This window comes from Myiozetetes cayanensis, unplaced genomic scaffold (assembly GCF_022539395.1).
Source record: "Myiozetetes cayanensis isolate MyiCay16 unplaced genomic scaffold, myiCay2020 scf7, whole genome shotgun sequence".
NCBI classification, from domain to species: Eukaryota; Metazoa; Chordata; class Aves; order Passeriformes; family Tyrannidae; genus Myiozetetes; species Myiozetetes cayanensis.
In genome coordinates this window covers 41,524,584-41,549,844 of record NW_026087964.1, presented here as the reverse complement: position 1 = coordinate 41,549,844, position 25,261 = coordinate 41,524,584, and the positions used below count along the sequence as shown (strand labels likewise).

Sequence of the window (25,261 nt, the reverse complement as noted above, 5' to 3'; positions counted from 1 at the left end):
TACTCTCCTGTCATGGAATGGTCTAATTTCAAGAAATGGGTTTTAAAGGGGAAGTGCTTGGTATTTTGTGCTTCAGCAGGTTGGCCTTTCCTATAGATACCTGAACTAAGGAGATCAGCTTCATAAACATTTGATACAAGTGCACTTTTATCAGTTCACCCTTCCACATAATGCCTGTCTGCCAGAGTTTTTCTTGACCAGAGAAACCTGAAATTAAATTATGCCAATGTACACACGCCAGTCATGTTTCAGTTACAGACAGATAACTTGTGAAAGATCAGACAGAGAAGAGTTTGCTGCACCAAGCAACATAACAGTGTGTTGCTTTACCTAGTCTAAGCCTGCTTTAGCCTCTTTTGCTGATAGAATTATGGAGTCTTCAGAATTATGGATGCTGATCATCACAGCAACAAGAATGTTTGTAGAACAGTGACATGAAGGAGGAGTGCTTGGAAAATACCTCCAAACTTAAGTTTCTAATTCTGATTATATGTTCTTCAGCGTGATTTTTAGTAGTCTCTCTTTTCATATATTTCAGCATGACTGTGAGAATATTCTAGTTGCAAGGAGTTCTGCAAAGGATTAAACAAAAATAAAAATCTTCACTGGGGGGCCTAGGGGCTTGCTTCAAAGTACAATCACTTTTTGTCCTTTTGTGGGTATGCCTGTTACATTCCTTGTCTGAATTCTGAGGACTTGAATTTATTCCTGTAAGTAATTTGTGCTATCTACTGAACGTGCTTCTCATGGAGTGAGCTGATCATCTTAAGGTAGGCCACTGTATATAATTTTGGTTTTGTCTTTATGTACACAGTCTGTAAAGAACACAGCTGGGCAACTACTGTGTACTTTGCCAGCATGCACTAAGAACGCTGGAGCATCTCTTCAGTTTTGATGCTGTTTCTCAGATTTTAGCTTCTCGCAGCAGTGACTGGCTGCATATGGAGATGTAGCTGTCTGTCTTTTAATGCTGACTTGAAATTGTAACTGTAATGCAGACCACACACAGTTTCCCGTAAGAAAAATAAATAAAACATCTTTCTTCCCTTCCAGGCACTGTTAAAAAAAAAAAAAATCAATGTAACTCTCTGTAAAGTTATAAGATCCATTAAAGACAGCAGCTTTGTTTGAAATAGCAGGAGTGTATCTTCATTAGTTCTGCTGTATTTTGTTCTCAGGTATGACTTTGTTTTCCATCTGAGAGAAGTCCTAAACTTAAACATAAGTTTATTATGGTTTGTTAGTATTTGAGGTGTTTATATTCATATCGCAGAAGTCAAAATTGAGTGTGATGTATATCTACTGAGTAGCTGCAGAGATCTGCTTCAAGTCCAAATGTTTGTTCAAGCTCAGTGAGCAGGAAGCCTTTTTTTCCCTTCTTTTTCCCTACATCTTTCCCTGGTGGTTGTTTTGCTCCATATTCAAGCACCAAGTCTGAGACACCACTATGGAGAGCATCCAGAAAAATTTGGAAGAGCAGCTTTTCGTTCTCTGGAGCTCTGACCCCAGCTGTGGTTTGTGGACTGCTGTTTTGCCTTTATTGGCCCTTTTGATGCCATCTTAAGGTGAGAACAGACACAGGAGCAGTAGGCTACTATGACAGTTGTTTTTGAGGTGCTTTTTGATCATGGATATGGAGCCTGAAGCCATGACACAACACACAAACACACTTGGAGTGTCCTCATCTCCATTTCTGCAAACCCATGTAGATTTTTACATGCTAAGTAGCCATGTCAGCAGGAGGTGGTCTCTGTTCAATGTCTTAATGAAAATATTAACATGATTTATAGTCCATTTTACCAGTCACTGCACAGGGGTGGAGTGTATCTGTATCAGAGGGAACTTAACAATGAAACAGATTTTCTTCTTAGGAAACTGTGTTTAAGTAGACTATAAATGGCTTTTCTGATTCATCACCTTGAATAATACTTTCAGCCCCCTGCTTTTAAAAGTATCCTTAATATTAATGCCTTCTGAAAACTGTATTGGGCATGGGAGCTGACAAAAGAAGCAAGGAACCTCACTGCTGTGTCTTTTCCCCAAAATGTAAGTTAAGTTTTGTGTGTCATTAGTTCTCTTGCCGTGAGTTGTGAGTGACTGTGGGATGGTGGACAGCATTTCTAGGTGAGCCTTCTAGGTTTCACTGTAAATTTTAACATTGTCTGACATACAGAGCAACATATAGTCTCTGTTGATAAAGATATATTAATCCTCTTAAAAGTGGTTGAAGCTTAGATGACTTCCTATTTAACTTGCTTAGGCCTTGAGAATGGTAAAATCTTGCAACTTCCTGGAGTCCAGGAATCGGTTCAACCAGTCTGTCCTGATAGAAACTGGTTTACTCATGTATTGAGCCTTTCCTGAGCCCTTTCCAACATGTGTCATAGGCCAGGAGCTGAACTGTCACCTGGTGTGTGTATATCTCAAATGCAGAATCTCAGTTCAGTATGATGGAGCTTTAATATTTTATGATTGTATCTTCTTACTAACATTGTTTTCCCCCTCTTTTTTAATGATAATCCCTAGTTTCTAATGTCCCCACCGCATAGATTCACAGGTATGTTTGTGGATTTACTTTAGTTTCCATGCTGAATTAGATTAAATCTTCCTGGACTGTAGCCAAAAGACACCTGCAAAGATTTTACTGTCTGATCTGCTTAGTCCCTCTGTTGTTGTGACAGTTTGTCTCCTATGGTATCCAGATTTTTTCACTTGTGATGATAAAGAGCTTCAGCTCCAACTCAGCTTCCAGCTGGTTCCTCTTGTCAGGTTCATAACATAGGCAATGCACTTAACCCAGCTATTCAACTATTATACTTGAAAACAGTTTTGCTGAATGAAATAACAGCAATGCTTCAACCCTCAATTAGGCCACTATGTTGTAATGTTTCTGCTAATCATGCTGATTCCTGGCAGGCTCTCTTGGACCAACCTCACCATGTCTTTTATCTTTTATATTAAATCTAGGACATAGTATGGTGTCGAGGACAGCTCATTATATTTGGGCTTTGTCGGGTTTAAGATGTCTCTGTCTTGGTGGTTACAGAGAAATGTGACCAGGGAGAAGCATGTGGAGTTTGGTAGCAATCCCCATAGTTAAATAAGGCAGACAGCAGCTGCTGGTCTAGGGTTTTGTGTCATGGCTGATGCGTTTTTTCAGCATCTGCTATTGAGTCTGGCTTAATCACTGGACCAGATCATGTGTTTGAAATGGTAAACTGGAGCTTTCAGCAACTTGATCCATGTAAACGATAAAGTTCATGCCTGGGTTTTGTTGTGAAACTTGCCCCTTTTTTGTCTGGCTTTCTTCTTGGATGTTACTAACTGGAAAAGTTGTTTCTGTCAGCGATTATCTTGGCATTTATGAGACGTACGATAGGGCCTCAGTGTAATGGGAGATGCTGTTTATTATTGTACAGAGTCTGATATTCTGCTAAGTTCTTCTTGAATAGATTAGTTGTATCCATGTTCATTTTCTCAAAGGGAATGGGATGATATATGGGATTAGAAGGATTCAGGGATATTTCCTAAGCCAGCCATTGGCAACTGATGCTGTACAGGGAGAAACTCTATATATTCTTGTAAAATGCTATACTGTTGAAATAACAGGGGCTTGGTTAATCTCCTGGCCTTGGCAATGTAAATGTTGTAGTATTTCACATGGTCTTGGGATTTCTGGGATTTGAGAAGAACTGTCTTTTGTATCCTTTTTTGACTGTCAGCAAGAAGCCAAAGCTAAGGAGTTGCCTGTTCCTCTTTACTGTTCTGAAATTTCTCCTGGAAGGTCCGAGTAGATCAATACTCTGTGATAGGACCGCCTTTTCTTTGTTCTACCTGAGACCTTATCTCTGCTATCAACAGGTTTAAAATCTTGTCCCTGGCAATTATGTCGCTGGCTTCTCAGCCTGTTATGGGTGGGGAGGTTTTTCCTCTTGTATTTATCCACAGAATTCATTATTCCACAGGATTCATGTCACACGGGATCAGGGGAAAATATTGCGCTTGGAGGGACCTCTGAAAGTTTCTGGTCATGAAACCACTCCATAAATAATGATATTAAATATACAAGCCAGAGAAGGAAATGTGGACACCCCTTATGATAACAGTAAACATTAAAGGCAAAATAAAATAACCCCTGTGTGTATGCACACACATCTGCAAGTGTAATCATCTAAAATTCTCCTCTCCAAGGTGAGAAATTCTGATGATCAAACAGGTTTTCCCTTACCCACGTTTTTGCTGCTTGCACAGCACTGATTATAATTAGTCCCTTATGCAAATGGCTTATGAAGCCTTGGGAGGAGGAGGGTCTTGGAAAGGGAAAGGAAGATTCTTAGAGAAAATATCAAGAGATAAAGAGAGGTGTCTAGGTACTTGGACATAACAGATGTTTGTCCTTCTCCTGCCATGCACCTCTGAGAAGAGTCTGTCTTAGCCTGCTCCTTTTGATGCTCCACCATCCTTGTGGCCACACTCTGGCTTTTCTCCAGGCTGTCAATATTGCTCTTGTTCCAGGGGGTCCCCCATCTGCATGTGTGGTGTTCCAGATGAAGCCTCAGGAGATACTGAGCAGAGGGTAACAGTGCCTTCCTTGTTCTTGGCAGCCACACTCTTGTTCAGGATGTGGTTGGCCTCAGGCACTACAGGGATACACTCCTGACTCGTGTTCTCTGTCTCACTGGCTGGGACCCAGCCCCTTCCCTGCAGGGCTGCCCCTGGCCTGCCAGCCCCAGCCAGTGCCTTGAGCTTCCTGGGCTTCCTGACAGGTCACTCCTCCAGCTGGCAGGGGCCTTCTGAATGGCAGAGAAGGACCTGTGTCGCTCTGAGGGGTTGGGACCTTCCATCATGCCATCAGCTCCCTCTAAATTGGTGTCACCTGAGAACCTCCTTGAGGGTAGGTTCTTTTGTCCTGTTGATCAGCTTGTTGCTGCAACTGTTAAGCAATGCCAGCCCCAGAAGTGACTCATGAAGAGCACCACTTCTATTTGCCAGTCAGGAAAACTTTGCACTGTTGGTCAATAGCTTTGAGCCCAATGGTCCAGACAGATTTTCAGCTATCTTGGGCACTTCCCTGCCCAAGGAATTTCTGGCAGTTTCCTCTGATATCTTTAGTGGGTACCACCTTTTTCTCTGTAGTGTTTAGGTTTAGTACTATATTAGCATGGGATTTCTGGCAAGAACTTTCTGATACACCAGATTCTACTTAGACCAGAAGCCTGATTGTGGGCTTCCCTTACTAATAAGATGATTATGATAAATTGTTCTCTTTACTCTGAACCTACTCTTGCAATTCTGATGGTAGGTCAAAGCAAATAAAAATGTTTATTTAGGGAACTCAAAATAGCACAACTGTAAAGCTTGGAGAGATAACTAAAGAGAAAAGAAACTAAAATTATACCTCTATTTGACTCACATTAGCACCCCAATTTCATTTTCTAGCACAGAGCTATTTATTAAATCCATTTGGACTTACTGTTTCTTATAGTCTAAGAGCAGTTTTTACCATTCTCCTAGGTTATGTTCCCTAGTTTTGGGAATCCATATATCCTTTTGGCGTAGCCAGATACAGCTACCTGTCTACAGGTAAACAGGATCAGTTTACTGTTATACTAGCTCAAGGCTAAACCCTCATGCAGGAGTGAGGTATAATGCATGAAGTATAATACCTTGCACTGTTTCCCTGACTGCAGGTCTAGTCATGAATTCGTGAGGGTCTCTGAGTGCAGATTAATTTTATGAGAACCTGGCTGAGCAGGATCCAGTTGTTTCTGAGGAGCAGCTGCCACTGTGTACCTGGCCTTTGTGTAATACCTCACTCCATTCTGACCCTGCTGTCTCCTGCGTGGGAGAAGCTGGCAGGGCAAGTGTCAATGAACCTTTAGTGGGACCTTTACTTTTCCTGTATAGATTCTGAGATGTCCCCTGCCACAGTACTTCTGTTGGTATTTTACAGTTCGAGAGACTTTGAATGACGAGTTTGCCCAGTGACAGCTCTCAGTACAGTCCATTGTGTGTATACATCGTTTTGTATAAAGCATTTCAGCTGAGGCAAATTTTTTCATCTTTGGAACTGTTGCAGAGTTCTACTTTGTTGTTGTTGTTTGTTTGACCTGTTTTAAAAGGAAAATCTGCAGGGAGAATCTTGCTTGATGACTAACTATTTGTTTGCTAATAATCTTTTAATTTTCTTTCATCAGTTAATTCCCTCACGGTTAAAATTTCAAAGCTTCATCTACTAGGATCTTCTAGAAACCCCACTATCTCTTAATTACCGTTTATCTTCAAATCCCTACAAAACAGCTGTAAACCTAACTTCTATTGAATGTCCTGGTGTTTTGGAGCTTTTTTTGAGTTAAGGCATATGTATTGACAGTTACTCCTAGTTCTACTTATGATTTGAAAAGTTAGCTTCAAATCTTAAGTGAAGTTTACTCTCACAGTTAATAACTTACTGTAACTTCAGTAGGATATGATTTAAGGTCTTTTGAGGGCAAAGTAACCATTTCCCTTGCACGCTTCTTAGAATCATGAATAAAGTTGCTTATTTCTGATAGATTTGGTGTTTTATCGGGAGTGGAACCTTTCATACTGGCGTGACTTTGCTAACAATGTGGTGTTCTCTCTGGTTTTTTTTCTCATTTACATCTTTATTAAATAGCCTATGAAATTACTTAATTACACGCCATGAATTCCAGTAGTTGCATATCATGCATGGTCATCCCTTGTAGGCAGAGCTTTTCTCTAGGGAAGTCTAAAGATGCTTTCAAAGAAACTCAGCCAAAACCAGGGCTTTTTTTGGTGTGCTAGGTTAGTTTAGGCTGATGTTGCTGTCTCAAGCTCACATATGCAGATGCACATTCATATCGTAGAAAGCTTTCTTAGTTCCAGTTTATTGCTCTATATGGACTTAATTTTCTACAATCACTGTCTCATCATTCCTATACTGATCTATAAAGAGTTGAGAGTAATGCATCTTTTTAGGAGCTCAGGTATTAATACAGGTGATTCTCTCAGAAATAATAAAGAGTGACCTGGCTAAGTCCAGGAGATTTGGAGAAAACAGCTATCCTTCAAAGGAAATGTTAATTTCATTTTAATCTCATTTGGTTTTATAATTTTTTTTGTTTCTGTTCTGATTAAAAATTTTTTAGTCATAAACGACAAGAAAGATCCCTCCAAGCAAGGTTTTGCTACTACTACTTTCTTAGCAATTTTTAAAGAAGTCTATATAAGCTTTTATACCTTACTCATCATCATAGCTTCTCTGAATGCTTTCCAGAGGATGCAAAATGATGTGCATAACATCTGACACTTGCAGTTTGTTGTCTTTCCAATTGTCTTCCCAGAAGGAAAATTGTAAGTGCAGTAGTGTCTTTACTTTTGAAGGAGTTTGGGGATAGGAGACAAGTTTGTTTAACCTTTGATTGAAATTCCTGCTATCTTTCCTACCCTTCAGCAGTTCTTCCTGAACCAGGGAGTCAGTGGCTGCTACCTTTTGCCGTTAATCCTGGCAGTGGGCACAAGGCAATAGCATTTCAACATTTATTCTTCTTCCTTTAAGGAGCCTTAAATGACAACTGACTTTCTCTGTTCACTGAGGAGCAGTAAGTGAAACAGTGAGATGACAAGAACGCAGCTTTCTCACATTAAATAGTTCACCTTAAGGTACCTACTGTTTATATGAGCTCATAGGTTCTACTATATTTATAGTCACATTGTATGACTGATGCAGCACCTGACTTGTTTCCATTGTGTGTGCAGGGTATATAGCCCCAGGTGCAGGAACACCATGGCTCAGGTGAGCCACTGGCAGGACAAACCTCATATGCAGACATGTTTCACTTGCTTTGCTCACTATTTTTGGTAGCAAAGATAGTTTAACTTACCAGTATTGAGCCCATGCATTCTAAGTGTTTTCTTGTCATTTTAAGATTAAGTCATTGTTTTCAGTAATGGTCTGTCTAGATGCAGGGAGCTGTATCTTTTAGCATGATGAATACTTAGCTGTACCTGTTCTGGCATGGCAATGGCATCTTGTTGATGATAATAACCTCTCTCTCCCTTTCCACAAAAAAATTTGACCAATACCTTGGACTACCTTTCAGAAAAGTAGGAACAAAAATAAGACCCAGACAAAGCAAAGGTTAGCAAGTCATTTCTCATTCTGTTTTTAGATTTTCTCTGGTGTTTATGTACATGCTAACTTAAAAACCTGTTAATATTCTTACACAGAGCTTGAATCCTTTTGTCTATCTCAGTTTTACTTTTTTACTCTAAGCCTCTGGTATTCATTACTCTATTGTTTGGTGCAGAGCCAGGCTTCGGAGTCCAAGAAGGCCATTTTCCAAACTATTAAAGTAAGAGTTAATCTAGCTTTTGTAAAGCCACATGCATTTCCCTGCTTTTCATTTTGTTTCCAAATTTAGCCTTGCAAATGGAGCATTGGGACTGTAATTGCTGAGATTTCTTCTCCCGCACCTACGCCAAAGGTCGAAGATGAATCATTGTCTTTCCTGGATTAGCTTGGGGCCTGGCAAGCCTAGTGATTCAAAGAGAAGTCTCCATAGACATTATCCGTATTTTTTAAGACCTGCTGACACAGGTCTGGGTTGTTTTCTAGGAGGTTAAGCTGCTTAACTGGTCTCTGAATTATGACAGCTGACCAGGAGTAATGGCCTAATTAGAACCAGTGATCATGAGGTGTAGTCTGGTAGTGAAAAGGAGAGGAAGAGGGAGTATGAACCCTATGAACAAGAAGAAATTGTGCTTTCTGTAAGTGGAGATGCAGAGAGATGCTGCATGGGAACCAGGGATTAAAGACCATAAAGGAAGCATGGAGTTTTAAAGGCAAGGGAAAGGAGGCATTTATGGAGAGCAAGAGGGTGGTCATAGGATGGCAGTATTAGTCAGAAAAGAGAAGAAATAGTTTGCACAATAAGGAGTAAAACAGACAGAACAGTCTCAGCTATAGGTCGCATGTCATGCTGAACTGTGGGAATAGGTTAAATGCCCAATCTGACTTCCAATTTTTAATTTATGAGAGAAAGCATATTGCAATTAATTCCTGCTGTAAGCATCAAAATGCTTTTGTAGTTGTAGCAGTGTATGCATGGATCTGGGTTTATTTTGGTTTTGTTTAATCTCACTAATATTCTAGGAAGGGCATTCTGGTGTTGTACCTGTTACATATGAAATTCCCTGAAGTCTTTATAGGTGTCTTCTATTGTGAGATGCTTTGGAAGACTTGAGGAACTGAGTATAGATCATAAATGTTTACCTGAATTAATGTCTTTCTTTTTAAAGAATGAGAGAGTAGTTTAGGTCCCAACACATCCTCAGTGTACTTGTTTTACATACACTCTATGGTGAAAGGTCCTAATTTATTAATCTATTGATTGAATCTTAGATGAATATCTCATGATATTCATCTATCCTTTCTATTAAAGCTATTCTGCAAGTGATGCAGTCCACTGGATTATGGGATTGAGAGTTCTGAATAGAATTTGGGGAAGAATTTCTTTATTTAAAGCTGATAATCAGGTAAATTCCAAGAAAATAGTCCTAGGTGTCTCTTCTTAGTCCTGTACGCTTATCATTTACCTGGCTCTATGCACGTAGAGCTCTTCTCAAAACAGGCGTTTTTTCATTAAGGGTTTAATCTGACACTGATTTGTACCAAGTAATACCTTACTGACAATTGATATCATACAGAAGGTTGACAGACTGGGTTTTAAATTAAGATAAGAACAAGAAGAGATTGCAGAAAAGAAAGAAGAACTACTAGAAAAAGAAAAAGGCAAGAATTAAAAGTTAAGATCACACAGTCATTTGGGATTTCAGTCACCTTGAGTTACAAAATGTTCTTTTACTCATACGGTTTTAATTGGAGTGTTAAACAGTTTAACAAGAACAGTTCATGCATAAGTCTTTTTAAAGAAATGAATTTTGAAAGGCCATGTAATGACAGAGCTTGTAGTGAGAATGCAAAAGAAACTTTATTAATATGGGACTAGGCAAAGTGATACACATAAGTTGCCTTCTAGGTGTTTGGGCAGTGGATTTCCTTTTTTTTTTTTAATCTTTTAACCGTCTTGTATTATGAGTCCTTCTTAGACGTCACCATTCAGCTTTCTATGTGCAGTTTCAGACTTTGGTTCCTGGATCCATCTGTGCTGGTTTCCTACCATCAAAAAGTGTTTCTAAATCAGTTAGTTCATTTCTGGTATTTGTATTTGTACCCTAATGGATATGAGTATGCAACTCGTGTACATTACTGTCACTTAGCATTGAAAGGACTTAACACATCAGCCCTGAGGCTAGGAATTCTTTTGTATGACAGCAGTTGTGGGAATCACTGCTCATTTTGCCACTGTGCTATATGCCAGCAATGCTAACATAATCCACCTGGGTGGTTTTTAAAGGAATGCTGTTTCTTGCATATCGATATAATTTACAAGTTAAATCTGTATTTCAAACAAGCAAAATTAAATCTTGTGCATATTACATCCACCTCTTTAACACTTTATCCTTCCTTTCTGGATTCTGGCTTCATGTTTATGAATTGCAGGTCTTCCTAATGCTTCCACACACAGATCTCCACCTGAAAAGCTCTGTTCTCCATCTGTCTCTTGTGTTTTCACAGTTGGCTTACTTGGATCATTGCTTGCTTCTTATTTGCTTAATTATTTGAGGTTCTGAAATATTTCTGATTGTTTATCTTAGGGGAGTTGTTGCCAACCCATTTTATAATGTCACTGCAGGAAAGCTTTTGCAAAGGGAAGGGCTTGTGTTTCCTTTGGTGAATGAGCTCTGATTTCTGTAGCCAAGGGAGTTCTGCAGTTGAAGACTTTATTGAGTGTCCTATCCCCAACTCAATTAGCTCTACCTTCCATTTAGATGGGTCCAGCAGCCTATGGATCATGACACCTAAATATACATGCTCTTTTACCTAAAAACTGCAAACACAAAGCAACCATGCAAAAGTTTATCTGACCAGACCAGAGAACTCCATTTGGAACATGGTTAGACACAGGCAAAATAATCCCTGGTGTAATCTCACTGGCTCAGATGGAGTTGCAACATAAGTTAATGTAGGTACATTTTGCTTCCTCTAAAAATCAATATGAGGAGAGAAAAGAGGCCACAAAGAGCTTCACAAATAGTTATGTTCAAAAAAAGCTCTACAGAACTAAGGGAGCAGGGAGATGAGGGAATGGTGTATTAGGTAAGAATATTAACTCTGCACCTTTTCTTTGCACTGGGATTGTTTTACAAGTATGGCCTTCAAAAATCTGACTCCTATTAACATCTTTATAATTTTCCTTTCTTTTGGCCAAAACACAAGGTCTTTGACCATTTGTAATTTTACATTGTTACCGTGTACGATTAACATTTAAAAATACCTAATTGTTTAATGCTGACTAGTGTGTATTCTGTCTCAGCTACCGTGCTGTTAGCAAGAAAGAGATATGTAAATGCAAAACATATAGAACATTTTACAAGAGCTTAGGTTAATGGACATTATTCCATTGAGGACTTTTTTTTGTTTTCTTAAATAATACTTTACTATAATAATCTGGAAATAAGACTGTACGTGCAGCTTCTACTACTTAAGTGATCAAATGTAGCGTTTTTTTCTGAAGATGCCAACCCTGGTACTAGTGAAGAAAGGAACTTAAATAAGGCAAGAAAGAGTTCCCTGTGTGTTCATGAGCTGACTTGCAGTAACTGGGAGTCTGATGGTAAATGAAGGACACTCATCTTATGAGATGTAGAAACTGACATATTACTTTAGTTTTTTGATCCTGAGAGAAACTGAATTCATCTGCTTCCAAGGATGTGCAAGGAACTTCTTACTACCTGATAGTTTCACCTGTTGGCCAGATGCTTTTCTTCAGTTCTGAGAGAATCTAGTGGACAGGGGCCCAAAAAATAAGCAAGAGAGAGAAGCAGACCATGAATGAAATAAACTGGCCACACACCAGCACAATCCTGTGCGGATGATGAGTTCCCACCACTGAAATCACCTTCTTACCTGAGTTTCCTACCTTACTTCCTCGAAGAACCTTTGGCTGTTAATGGGGCTGATGGAAGTGAAAAGTCCAGCAAGTGTATTAGGACATATTTTATATTGAAACTTAGGAGACTGTTAGAGAATGAATGACACAGATGTCCATGGAATACAAAGGTAAGGGAAAAAGCTGGATGTGGTATGGGGTATGATTGGTTAAAAGAAGCCAGGACTGGGAGAGCAAGGATGATACATTCATTTAGTCTGTCCGGTTTAGCTCAGAAGATGATGCTGTCCATGTTAAATAAACTGTTGAAAAGAAATACTCCTTGTTAGATGAACAGTAATCAAAATTAGAGAAATGTTTACCAGTAATATGTAAAGACGGACTGTTAAGAAGAGCTTATTTGGACATAATATTCTAAAATTTTTTTCAATTTGTTTGTGGATTCCACAGCTGCCATCATCCCCAGAATTACCTTCAAAGTGAGCAAGCAAGCTAGCTTACATTTTCAGCAAAACCAGAGCAACCATTGTAAGTATATGGCTATAATCTGACATACAAAACTCATGCCATTTAAAAATGAGAACAGTTTTTAATGATGAAATGAGAAAGGGTTGTGTGGTGGAAGATCAGGGTGGAAAGATCAATCCTCTGAATGTTTATGTCTTGTCCTTAATGCAGTTGTGAGATGCCCAGATCTCTTTTCTTGATGCAAAGCGGTAGCTGTTTTGCAAATCAAATACTAGTTTGTCCTTTCTGCTAAGAGTAGAGTTGGTCATTATTACTAAATACATACAGCTTTTTTGTCCTAGTAAAAGTTTCATCAAATATGTTCCATATTCTTGTGCTGGATAAATTGGTGAAGGACTTGAGTTCTGTAACAGTGCTATGAATTGTCTGACTTACTCCGATAAAGGTTTTCTTCTTACACACAAGAGTGATTTCCATCTGTTTAAGCTGGTCTAAGTTCACAGGGCCATGAGAGATGATGATGGCCTTCAGCTCCCCTACCTGTGCTGGTAATAGCACCTAGGGTCAGGGAACCCATTTAATCAAAAGCTAATGGGTTTTTTATAGGTTGGGGTTGGATGTATTTTATTTTTTCCTCCTTCAGAGCTGGTCTTCAGTCAGGTCAGGTCAGTTTTTGAATCTGGATGATGCCATGCCCAAGTAACCATACTGTTGCCAGAGATAGGGAAGCAGTGGGATCATGCAGGCAGGGAAAGTAAAGGCTCATCTTTTCAACAGCAGCATTACTGTAGTTCGTTTTTAACCAATTTTGATGCTCTACATTAAAATATGCCCAACAGATGTTTTGCATTTCTGCCTAATGCAGCATATGGAGACAGGACTACCATTATTTTGATATGTCATAAACTTTACTGCATATGGACCAGACCTTAGCTGACATTTAATTAATTTGTACAGCTGATACATATATTGTGCATCTCTGATGTCTGGTTAGAAAAAATCCATTTATTTTATGTATTTCAAGACATTAAAATAAATATGCCATATTCTGTACTAAAATGACTATCTGAGGTGACATCAATACTTTTTGTTCTGTCTACGAGTATATAACATTTTTAGAAACTTGGGGTTTTTTTATAGAGAATAAAATATAGTGTGTAGGGAGTTGTAACGACAGTTTCATCAGAATATTTCTTAATCTTAGGTTAATTTTGCCACCAAAGCCCTAGGAAGGAATTAATTTTGTCTAACTTTCAGTAGTCCCTTTTATTATTTCCCTGCAATAAATATTATTGTCCTTTGTAAATGGATTTGAGACAGATTTCAAGTTCCAAGACATTTGATAAAATATTTACTAGGACATGATTAAAATTATTATAATTGTTCTGGACAAAATCCTCCAAACTATTGAAAAAGCAAGACTTGGAGACAGTTCACAGAATCATGGAATCAACCAGGTTGGAAAAGTCCTCTGAGGTCATCGACTCCAACCCATGACCCAGCATGACCCTGTCAACTAGACCATGGCACTCAGTGCCACATCCAGTCTCTTCTTAAATACCTCCAGGGATGGTGACTCCACCACCTCTCTGGGCAGCCCATTCCAATGTCTGATCACTCTCTCTGTAAAGAATTTCTTCCTAATATCTAACTTAAACCTCCTCTGGCACAGCTTAAGATCATGCCCTCTTGTCCTATTGCTGATTGCCTGGGAGAAGAGACCGACCCCCACCTGGCTACAACCTCCTTTCAGGTAATTGTAGAGAGTGAAGAGGTCACCCTGAGCCTCCTCTTCTCCAGGCTAAACAACCCCAGCTCCCTCAGCCTCTCCTCATAGGACTTGTGCTTGAGTCCCGTCACCAGCCTCGTTGCCCTTCTTTGCACACTCTCCAGCCCCTCAGTGTCCTTCCTAAACTGAGGGGCCCAGAACTGAACACAGCACTCCAGGTGCGACCTAACTAGTGCTGAGTACAGGGGCAGAATCACTGCCCTGGTCCTGCTGGCCACACTGTTCCTGATCCAGGCCAGGATGCCATTGGCCTTCCTGGCCACCTGGACACACTGCTGGCTCATGTTCAGCTTCCTGTTGACCAGCACCCCCAGGTCCTTTTCTGTTGATGCTCATTTTCCAACCACTCTTTCCCAAGCTTGCAGCACTGCATGGAGTTGTTGTGACCCCCAAGTGCAGGACCTGGCACTTGGCCTTGTTGAACCTCATACCACTGGCCTTAGCCCATAGATCCAGCCTGTCCAGATCCCTCTGAAGAGCCTTCCTACCCTCCAACAGATCAACACTTTCACCCAGTACAGTGAAGGCAACTGTTTTAAATGAGTCTTGATCAACTTATGGAAATATAAGTGTATAACCAGAAGATAATGCTTCTGACACAATTAATTTTTGTGGTGGGTCCCTGGTTATCTGACTTTGTTTTCCCTTGGACCTATCTAAGAGAGAGGTTATCTTCCTGGACAGCAAGGTTGTCTTCCTTGAAAGGAATCTGAATAACTGGTTTCTTTGAGGATTTATATGGTATTACTCTTATGCACCAGGACTTCCTGTTGTTTTTCTGTGGATCAGAAGGGATTTTTCCTGTCTCTTTCTCTTCATGCCAGTGAGGCACAGTGCTGTTGCAGCTGATGGCTGTCTCAAGACTTGTTTGCCTACTGTTGTCCCTGAGTCAGGTAGAATGGGTGCAACTAGAGAGGAACTGAAATCATAGCATATGGGTGCTCCTTGTGACACTGACCTGTTAAGTACCTGGTTGATGTGATTTTGTTTAGACAGTCATTCATTGTCTTATTTAGACTCAGCAGGAAATTTGCTCTGAGAATGGTACGGCTGTTTATTGTTTGGTTTTGTGGATTTTTTTTTGTTTGGGTTGGGTTTTTTTGGCTGATTGGTCTGGGTTTTGCAGTACTCTGTAATATAAACCATGAACCTTTTCAGGTCTGCTCAAAGTATTTTCTAAATAATCCAGTGCCATTTCATGGATCTTTTAATCTTTTCTACTCTCTTCCTTTGGCACATTAAATTTCTGTGGTGTTTTTGCATTTGTGTGTGTGTGTTTCTGTCTGTGAAATACATGATTTATGATGCTGTGTGGAAAAGATGTTGTGAATAAGATATCTGTAGTACTCTTGCCCGTGACTGTGGGAAGCTAGTCTCACTGGCCTAACAGGAGATTTGTCTGGCTAAAATTTACCTGCTGTAGACATTGAACTCTACCACCTCTCCTTACACTCGTAAGCGAAAAAAAGATGAGCCTCTTCTGTGTGGAGTATGGAGATAAAAAGGTATTTCCTTCCATCACCTGCCTTCCTCCCCACCCTTTGTTAGTTCCCTCCAACAGGAGTACTGTGTTTCTGAATCTGTGGGGCGAAAAAGGGTAGTAATTTAGAGGCAAATACAGGATCACACTTTACCTGCTTCACATCTTTGATTTGTATGTTTATAGAATTCTTGCAGAAATGAGTACAAAATCATGCTGTGTTAATTGTTGAGGGGGTCTCCATCACAGCCATAAGAATCAGAGGTTATGGGGGAGCCTTGGCCTGAGCTCCCTTCTGGACTGGGGGTTACCTTGGCATCCTCCACAGTACTTTGAAGAAGGCACAGGGAAAGCAAGCTACATGGGGATTTTCCCAAACAGCTTCCAGCAGTTTTAGCTGTGATAGGGGATAATCAGTGGCTGTTAAAAATCTGAATGCAAAAAAAAAACCTCTGGCTGAGATTTGACATCATCTTTCTGAATGAGGGCTAAGCAGAGAAATACTGGCTTTGATCTTATAAAAATATGGAGGCTGGAGGCTGGCTTTTAACTGAAGGCATTCAAACTGTATAATTCCCCCAACATTGTGTAGCAGACACTTGTCACTTTATAAAAGTGGTAAATAATCCTATTATGTGCTATAGTTGAATTTATAAAGACTGAGTTACGGACCTAATTGAAACCTGTTTATTCAGAAAAGCACAAACTGTATTTTGAAATGAAGTCTGCACAAGCTGGAATCTGAATCCACAGAAACAGATACTGCATATTGGAGTGAGCAAAGCTTCTGTTGAATCATACTGCATAATGTACTGAACATAATGTGTTGTATAAGGAGGTGTTGTATTCAGTGGTCACCAGTCAGCTTATAGCCCCGTCAGGGGTTTCCTAGACTAAGTGAACTTTATTTGAGAAGTTTATCTTTTTTAGATACAAATCACAGCAAGAATATTGGATTAAATTGTGGCATATAATGCATTAAAGGTTGGAAAATATTCTAGTACTTTTAAAAATGTCTAAGCCATCCTTGCTCTGTAAACTACTTTCCAGTGATTGATGGCAGGTGGTATGGGGTTGTTAGCTGATGGAGGCCTTAAATAGAACACCAGACAACTTCATGTATACCTGACGTTGGAAGGCAGGGCTTATCAGCAGTTCTGTCTTCTTTTCTGAGGAAAGGGCGTATGTAGTATAGTATAGGAAGTATAGATATTAGGAAGTTTCATTTGTTACTTGTTAATTGTCAGACCTGAACAAACTTCAAACACAGATGGGGAATCCAGTCCCAATTGCTTAAACAGAGGCAAATGATAGTGTAAACTTCTGTGTGTAGTTAAAACTGTCCTGATAATCAAAGGCATGAGGTGCATGCAGTATTCATTTACTTCCTTTGTCAGTACTCAAAATTGCTTCTGATTTAGGAATTTAAATATGAAATTGTTTTACTAGAATTTATTTTGAGTCATTCTTCGTACCTTTTTGATTAGTCACACTTTACTTTTTGCTCTGTCTTATGTTAAGTTTCCGTGCTTTGTTTGGTTTTGGTTTTTGGTTTGGTTTTTTTTTTTCCTTTGGATGGGCCTTCATACCTTGTGACTTTTTAATGTCTTCTTAGGGTAACATAGCTATGTTCTTTTCTCTCAGTTTTCACCTGTTGTCTGCCTTGACAGCCACCATTATCTGTCTCTTTTCTCTCATGATTCTTTGCCACACCATGAACAACAGTTTTGACGTAATGTGGACTAAAATGGCAGTGACAAAAGATAACTTGCTTTTATATCCAGAACAAACAGCAGGTAGTGCAAGTCATCTGTAGTACTTGAAATTAGCACTTGGCTGAAGATATGCTAAGTCCAAAATGCTGTGCACTTTTTCCATGATGGAAACTTTAAGAAATCCCGTACTGTTTTAGGTTTTTTTCCTAATGACCCTTTTATTTAGTTATAGGTTGAATTCAAGTTTTTGGCCTTGCACCTAATTTAAAGTTAAGTGGATTTGTAAGGAAAGTCATGAACAATATCATGATGTCAACTATATTCCACATGAAGAATGGAAATGTTGAAGTGGAAATAGTGTTTGGGGAAGGTTGGACTTGATGATCTCGGAGGTCTTTTCCAACCTAATTGATTCTATGATTCTATGATTCTGTCTTCTAGTCTTCTGGGGTGTGATCAGAGTACCTAGAAACCTGTATGTTTAAACCTGCATCTCTGTTTGCCTTTCTTGTGATACAGCCACAGACATTAACAACAGTGATAATACTTCACTTACTCCTCAGCCTTGTTCATGCCAGTTCAGTGTCCTGACCATGATCAGTTCTTTTTACACATTATAGTTATCCATTGAGGGTCATTCTATTAATAAGCACGTTGCCAGTTGGGTTAGATTTTGAGTAAAAACTACTGTGAAGTCTTCTGCTGTGCTTTATAAAGGTGAACAGGTTTCAGTGGTGGAACAACCCCTAAGATAGAGCCAATTTCTGCATTGTTGTAGCAGAACAGAGCAGTTATTCCTGGGGAGGATACTTTTTGTCTGCTTTCTGCAGTCGGTTGAACAGAGGTCAGATTTGTTGGAAGCTGTTTAATTGTACAGGCAGCACCGCTCAGACCATGAAGCACACTTCATGCTGTTCTCTCAGCTGTCTGCTCCTTCTGCAATGATTGGCTCTGCTTCTTTTCAACTGTGAACATCTCGCTACAGGCCTTCCTGTGATCATGCTGCCTTATGGCTCGAGACCAGTGTGTGGGCACTAATCACCATCTGGAGAGAGGATGAGATTCAGGGCCAGCTGAACTTGGCTGTAAGTAGCATTTGAAGTGGGGCATGGGAGGCTGTACACCAGGCCACTTTTATCCTGAAAAGCTTCATTCTACCACTGTTCCCTGGCAGGTGGTGGCTCTACAAGATCCTCTACAAGGATCTCAAGATCCTCACAGGATCCGTGGGAGCTGCTGCTACTAGGGCAGAAACAGCTTGTACTGATCAGCCACTCCAGGCAGGGCAGCCCTTCTTGCTTCAGCCCATTCCTGAGGGTGCTGTGGAGCAAATTGGTGTGGAGTAGAAACAGGCCCTGCACAGAGGAGCAAGATACCATAAGTCATCAAGGAGCTTTTGCCTCAGTAGGAGGTCTGGTAGGCTACATTTTGCCCCCGCAAGAGACAATGCCCCTGATGAGTTTGGGATTGTGTTCCCACCTAAAATATACGTATCTGTAGACTACAGGTTTCAGGGAATATCATGTCAGAGTATCTTAGTGCCTTTGAATGGGATGGTTAATTTCCCCACTGCTTTTAACTGGGGATGAGGGCTAGTATCACATCCTCGTGATTTCTTTTTATCCTCCTTTGCATTCTTCCATAACTTAAAAAGGAAAATAAAGTTGTATCTAGTATGATAACACTATTTTCCATTTGTTAAAGGCATACTTCTACATCAGAAATAACTTAGTGCCCCATGTCTTGTCTTACAATCTGCCTCTGTTTTCCTTTGCTTAACTGGGTCCAAGAGTATTTGCAGGGGAGAGGCAGGAAAGGAATGCAACTGCTAAGCTCCTTATGGCCCACATCACTGCCTGGCAGCATTCTCCAGCTGTTAAGATGGATGTTTTATATATGTGGAAGTAGAGGTAGGTTGTTTTCTCTGTGAGATGTATGGTTTCATCAGAAAATGCACACGCCTCATTATGTGAAGTTTGACGCATTTCTGAATGGAAGCATTTGAATTATGTTCCAACAACCCATCATATATCTTGTTTGTTCTGATTTCAGTTAAGTTGTGATAATCTAATAGGATGTTTTTCTGAGTACCAGAGTTAAAATATGGCACCATCCGTATTTTTGTTCAGCACAGATATGTACCTGAAATGTCATTTGTTTACAAGAGTTAAGAATGCCTATATCCTTGATAAATCTATTCTAAATAGTAGTGAATAAATTGCAAAAATTTCAGATTAATTCTAAAAGGAATGTTTTATGGGAAACATGGACATGCCTTGCTCCCTTTTGCTTTCCCTCTCTCTCTCTTTCTCTCTGGAAAAAAAAAAACAACAAAAAAAAAAACAAAAAAAAAAAGAGAAGAAGAAAATATTCTTCTGCAAGGTACTTCGTTATTACTGCCTAGGTTTTCCTCCAAGATCTTAGATGCAGTGCTACTTCAGAAACAGGATTAAATCACTTGGATGAAAAGCAAAGGGAACTCATGTCATCTCTGATGATATCCCAAAATAGCTAAGTCTGGGGTACACCAAAACACACCTCTCTGTTTTCCTATACTGGATTTCTTAATTTTTGTGGATTAGGTAGTATACTTGAACTGTTATAGGTAATATTACTGGGAAAATCTGTACTGATGTTTTCTGTAGGAAGATCTGTATTCTAGCATTTTTAATTTTGTGAAATGTGCATCACTCAAGCTGCAAGTAGCATAAATTCAGTCTGCCCTAATGTCCCTGAATATGTGCAGTGCCAGGATTACATTGATGGATCAGAACTTCTCTTGCTATTGCTCCTTGCATATATCAGGAATCACACCAAGATAAAAAGTACAGAAGGAAGTAATATATGAGAGCACATTCCCCCTAAAACTTGAGACATTTGGAAAATGCTAAAGAGTTCTTCATTTTAGCATCCTCTACTACTAGCAAACAGCTGTGAAATCTACTTTAGAGGTCTGTCTTCCAAACACTCTTACTACTTGGTCCTCCTGAGAAGTAATGGTACCACCTCTGTGTAATCATTAATTCAAGTAACAAAAACTGGTACTAAACTATACCTAGAGCTCTCACTATTACGTACTGTTCTGCGTAAAGAAATTTATATTAAAAGCCCAGGCATTTCACTGAGATTTCATACATTAAAACAATGCTAATGTTGCAAAACTTAGGAAGTCAAAAGTTAAGAAATACTGCAGATGGTTTTCTCTGCAATCTTAAATTGATATTCATGTGCATAAACACTATAACACACTATTTTATTACAGGGTTTTTCCTCCAAAAGGCTTCAGCCTCATTAGGCACATAGAATGAAAGTTGTATAGTTCATTGTTGCAGAAATGAGGTGTGAGGTGAAAGGATGAGGGGCTTGTTAGAAGAATGATGTCATGGATAAAGCAAATAAATGCCATTCTTATCCCTTGTAGTCTCTTGCTGCATCTGCCAAAGAATAACTTGGGGAAGTTTCTTAAATTTTTATAAGTTGTCACTTATTATAGGTCTTATTTTCTACAAACCTAACTCAGTGCTGTAAAAAGTGCTGAGCTCTCACAGGCACAGCTCATGTTTAGTGGAGCTTTACTTTGAAATACAAAGTACTTTAAAAGGCTATATTATCTGATAAAGCAAAGTTTGTATTTCAATTTACGCTATGAATTCTTGTGGTTTTCACTTCTGCTGTACCTTGGTTCCCGTGTCTGAAAAATAGGGACAGTAATAAAATTGATTGGAGTATCTGAGGTGGTTAGAGGAGAATACTGCAGAAATACCAGGAGAAAATTAGTAACTCTCTAGTTGCTAAAATTAGCAACCTTCTAGCGTAGGAAAGACTGTTGTGTAATTAACAAAGCCAAGGGCCAAAATTTGAGTAAGCATAACCAAGAAGTTATAACTCACTCTGTGAGCTCTGTCTATGCTGAGTGCTGAGTGAGATGGGGAGTCCAACTGAAAAATTCTATGCATATAATTAATATTATAACCTCTCTATACAGTGGAGATGAATTAAGACTTTTCTTATTGTCTGTTCTGAACTCTTGACTCTTCAACTTGATGGTCTTTTTCACCTTAAGTATTTTAATTCCTGTAACGAAAACTTTGTACATAAAAAGTATGAGAATATACGAGTATGTATGCATCTGGATATAAATCCCTACAGATTTTTATGGGCACCTCTGACATGTTAAGAATATGCAGTGTGAACCTATAGATGGTCTTTCTTCCAAAGGAATTCCCTGTTTGTTACTGCTGGTAAGCAGGTTGCATCCATGCTGAAGGAGCAGATGCAGAGAATCAGGATAATGGAGATGATGCTTCCCCCTGGGTTGCTACAATGAACTCTTGTTTTGGTGCTTTGATTTAAAGCACTGAAAATCTCCAAAGGAATGTGTCAGGACACCGGAGGATTCTTTTCCATTTGCAGTACAATGGAGAAAATATTCTCAGGCTCTCCAGAGAGATAAATATGAGATTGCAATACATTAATTGTATTTAAAATGAAAGTGTGTTGAAAGCGCTCTATTGAATATTAAGTAGATCCTATTATAATATACCTCAGATCAGAGCATAGGATTTTCCCTTAATACTTTGCAAGCTACTGCTTATCTTAACTACAGAAGACACTTTATACTAAGGCTTATTTTGGCTATAGATTCAAGGGTCCTGAGTCTAATATGGCCTGTAGGATGACTGAGCTGCGGTAGTACTTGCTGAATGATTCATTGAGCAGTGTTCACATCATCTTCAAAGAAAAATACTTTTCCTTTCTGCTCAGTGAACAGAAGGAGCTGCTGTGAATATGGGTATTGACAAGAGGCTAAAGGAATCAAATGGATAATGTGTAAAGGGAAGAGAAAACGCATCCATTATCTTCATGCAGTAGGTAAAAAGTAATATTACTGTAATACTTTTCCAAATAAGAGTGGTTTCCATTCATGTATATTTCATATCCAGATTGAGCCCTAGTTATTTTTTTATTTCATAGACAGTATAGGATGTGCATACAGCAAATATATACAGCAATATACAGCCAAGTCTGGAAAACAGGAAACCCAAATGCCAGAAATGGACTCTGCAAATTTATGTATCACGTAACAATCAAATGAAGCATGTTTCAAATAATTAAATACATACTATTTTAATGAACCGTTATGATACATGGCATGCTAACGTAGGGTTTGAATCCAAAGCTTCATGTCTAGATTTACAACCCTTGTTATTTTGTGTTGATGCAGTTACTATCAGATTGCAACTGGTGTTGCTTTCCCTGGCAGTAGCAGCAGTACATTGTTATTCTGTGTGAAGAGTCATAATGGGGAGCCATACAGAACCACAGCAGGGACTACTTGTTCTGGGGGTAGTGTATAGAAGCGTATGGATTTGGGAACTAGAAAATCAAGCAACTGAGTTTTGAACCTGCCATGTTAGCATCAGTGGAGGGGAGAGCTGTACCGTTTAAACGGAATGGAGAAAAAAACTAAGTTCCTTAATAAGAGCTTCAGCATATCTAAAACTGTGTGTTTCATGTGTTTGAATTGGGCCAAATTTGGGCACATTTTAATGGGACCAGAAAATACACAAATTGTTTTCAGGATTGCTAATTGTTAAAGTCCCCTTCTGCCTTTATTTCCAGAAAGACCAAGTCACTGACATGTGACTGATGCTGCAGGCTTGAATGTTCCAGGGTAGATTCTTTAGGCCAGGAGCTCCTGCCTGCCATATAGAAGAGAGATGATATCATTACATCAAGTACAAATAATATCAAGTATCAATTTTCCAATAAAGTTTGTGTTGAGTTTTGATTCTTATCCATAGTAGTTCCTTTTCTTCTACCCAGTGGAGATGGGAAAGCTGCAACTTGTATGATACCCAGCACTACCATCAGCACTCAAATGTACCAGGCTTTTATCCAGGAATCAGGGCAGTTCAGTGTTTCAAGATTCTGTAACTCTTTTTTTCTAGATTAGACTTTCACAGCATAACTGGCTATTATTCTCTAGCCTTCTCACAGACACACTAATTTTCACCCTTTATATCAAACCTTAGTGACCCACTCTGTAGAAGCTCATCCCCTTTATACAGTTTTTCAGTTATTATGCCTGAAGCCAGCAAAGTCAAATGATATATGTTTCAGGTAGGCATCTAATCAGAGTGATTTGTAGGCACTCTGAGAGTAACCAAAGTCCAACTGGTGCCCCAGTGATAAAAGCCCACTGATTAATCCCAAGGCTACACTTTGCTGTGATTTGCCATTTGTGCAGAATAAATAAAACATGATCCATTTCATGGTCAACTGCTGGATAGCGGTTGCTTGTTAAATTCTCTCACAAAAATGAGAAAGAGAGAGAGAGAAAGAGAACTTGTCTGGGATTCTACCCTAGTCTTTTTTTCCCCAACTAAGATTGCTAATGGGTAGGTTTGGTGTCCCAGAAATGTTTTCTAATGAATATGTGATTTAATATAGTAGATGCTGGTGGATTGATTTAATTTTTTTCTAATCGGTTTAGACAGGATTATGTATCCATCCATAAATAGCTTTAAATGCATGATAAGCATATCAAAGGCCTGGCTGGCAAAGAGAAAGCAATCTTTCAGGGAGGCCCCAAAACTAAGAAACTCAAAATGTGACCTGCTGCACAAGCTACTGCTTTATGTCTATGAATGTTTGACTGCTATGTGGCCTTTCTTTTTTTTTTCTTGAGAGATCTTTTGCCAAAGGAGAAGCAAAATATTTATTCAGATATGATTTAAATTCATATCTTCTCTCTTGCTAGTTTGTTTGTAACCTCATTGTATCATAAATAGGGCTAAAAAATTGTCTCTTAGGAATAGATGTTTTTCTTACAATTTGCACAAATTTTGCACAATTTGGCCTGTAGTCCTTTGGCCTCAGAATCAGAAGTGATTTTCTCTACCATAACCACTTAAGAAAAAGGATAATTTGATTAGATAATTGGAGAAAGAGACTAGTTTGCATTGTTTTTTCTAATTACTGTGCCTGAACTATACATGAAATGTTTTATATGGATATAAAGGAATAGGACAGTACTTACTGCATCCTGAGTAAGAAATATATTATTGGGGAGAAACAGTCCATTAATTTGTGGTGGGTTTTTATATGCAAACAGTATTTTGCAGAATCTAGTTTGCTGGTAGGCTGCCTTCATGGTTCAGTGAGAGCTGACATCCTGAATCCAGGATGCTGGTGAGAGATTACAGAGCTCTCTCAGGATACCTTTACAGTCAAATATGAGATTTTTCATTGCAAAGATAGCTGGCTTTTCATGAACAGTAGGAGAAGGCAAAAGAACAAAAAGGACCTCTGTGCTTGGCAACCACATGACTGGATGATATGGAAGGCAATGTTATGTTTGGAGGAAAGAGTGCAGAAATGGCATGCCATTTTATGGCTTAAAGCTAGAATAAGGCTCTTTTGCAGAAGACAAGTAGTCATTTCCCCTACCAGACAGAGCTGCTGATGTAACTGGCCGTTGGAACTCCTTAACTGATGATTGCAAGCCATGACTGGGTGTGCCACAAAGAAAAAAATGAGAAATAGAAAATAATATTTTTCCACTAAGTGATTTAATAGAAAGGTAGGTGGAGAAAATAGATCAAAATACCGTTATTCTAAGAACTGTAAGCAAATGGGCTTTACTTTTAGTGTACTCTAGATTTTCTGTTTCTGTTATTCTAAGTAGTGCTGTGTTTGAGAAACAGAGGTCTGTAACAATCAGTTACGTTTGACACTCCAGCTAAGTGTTGTAGCATGAGAGAATTGCTTATTTAAGTGCCAAGAGCAG

At 39.2% G+C, this 25,261-nt stretch overlaps 1 long non-coding RNA gene across 1 annotated transcript in view; it reads left to right on the top strand.

Annotated features, from left to right (window-relative positions):
• The first annotated feature begins 2,000 nt into the window (after positions 1–2,000).
• The window catches only part of LOC126652126 (uncharacterized), a 55,752-nt gene continuing 32,491 nt past the window's right edge, over positions 2,001–25,261 (top strand). The window contains exons 1-2 of the long non-coding RNA XR_007631888.1: positions 2,001–2,046; positions 12,468–12,545. This is a non-coding gene — a long non-coding RNA (uncharacterized LOC126652126). The remainder of the gene's footprint in view (positions 2,047–12,467; positions 12,546–25,261) is intronic.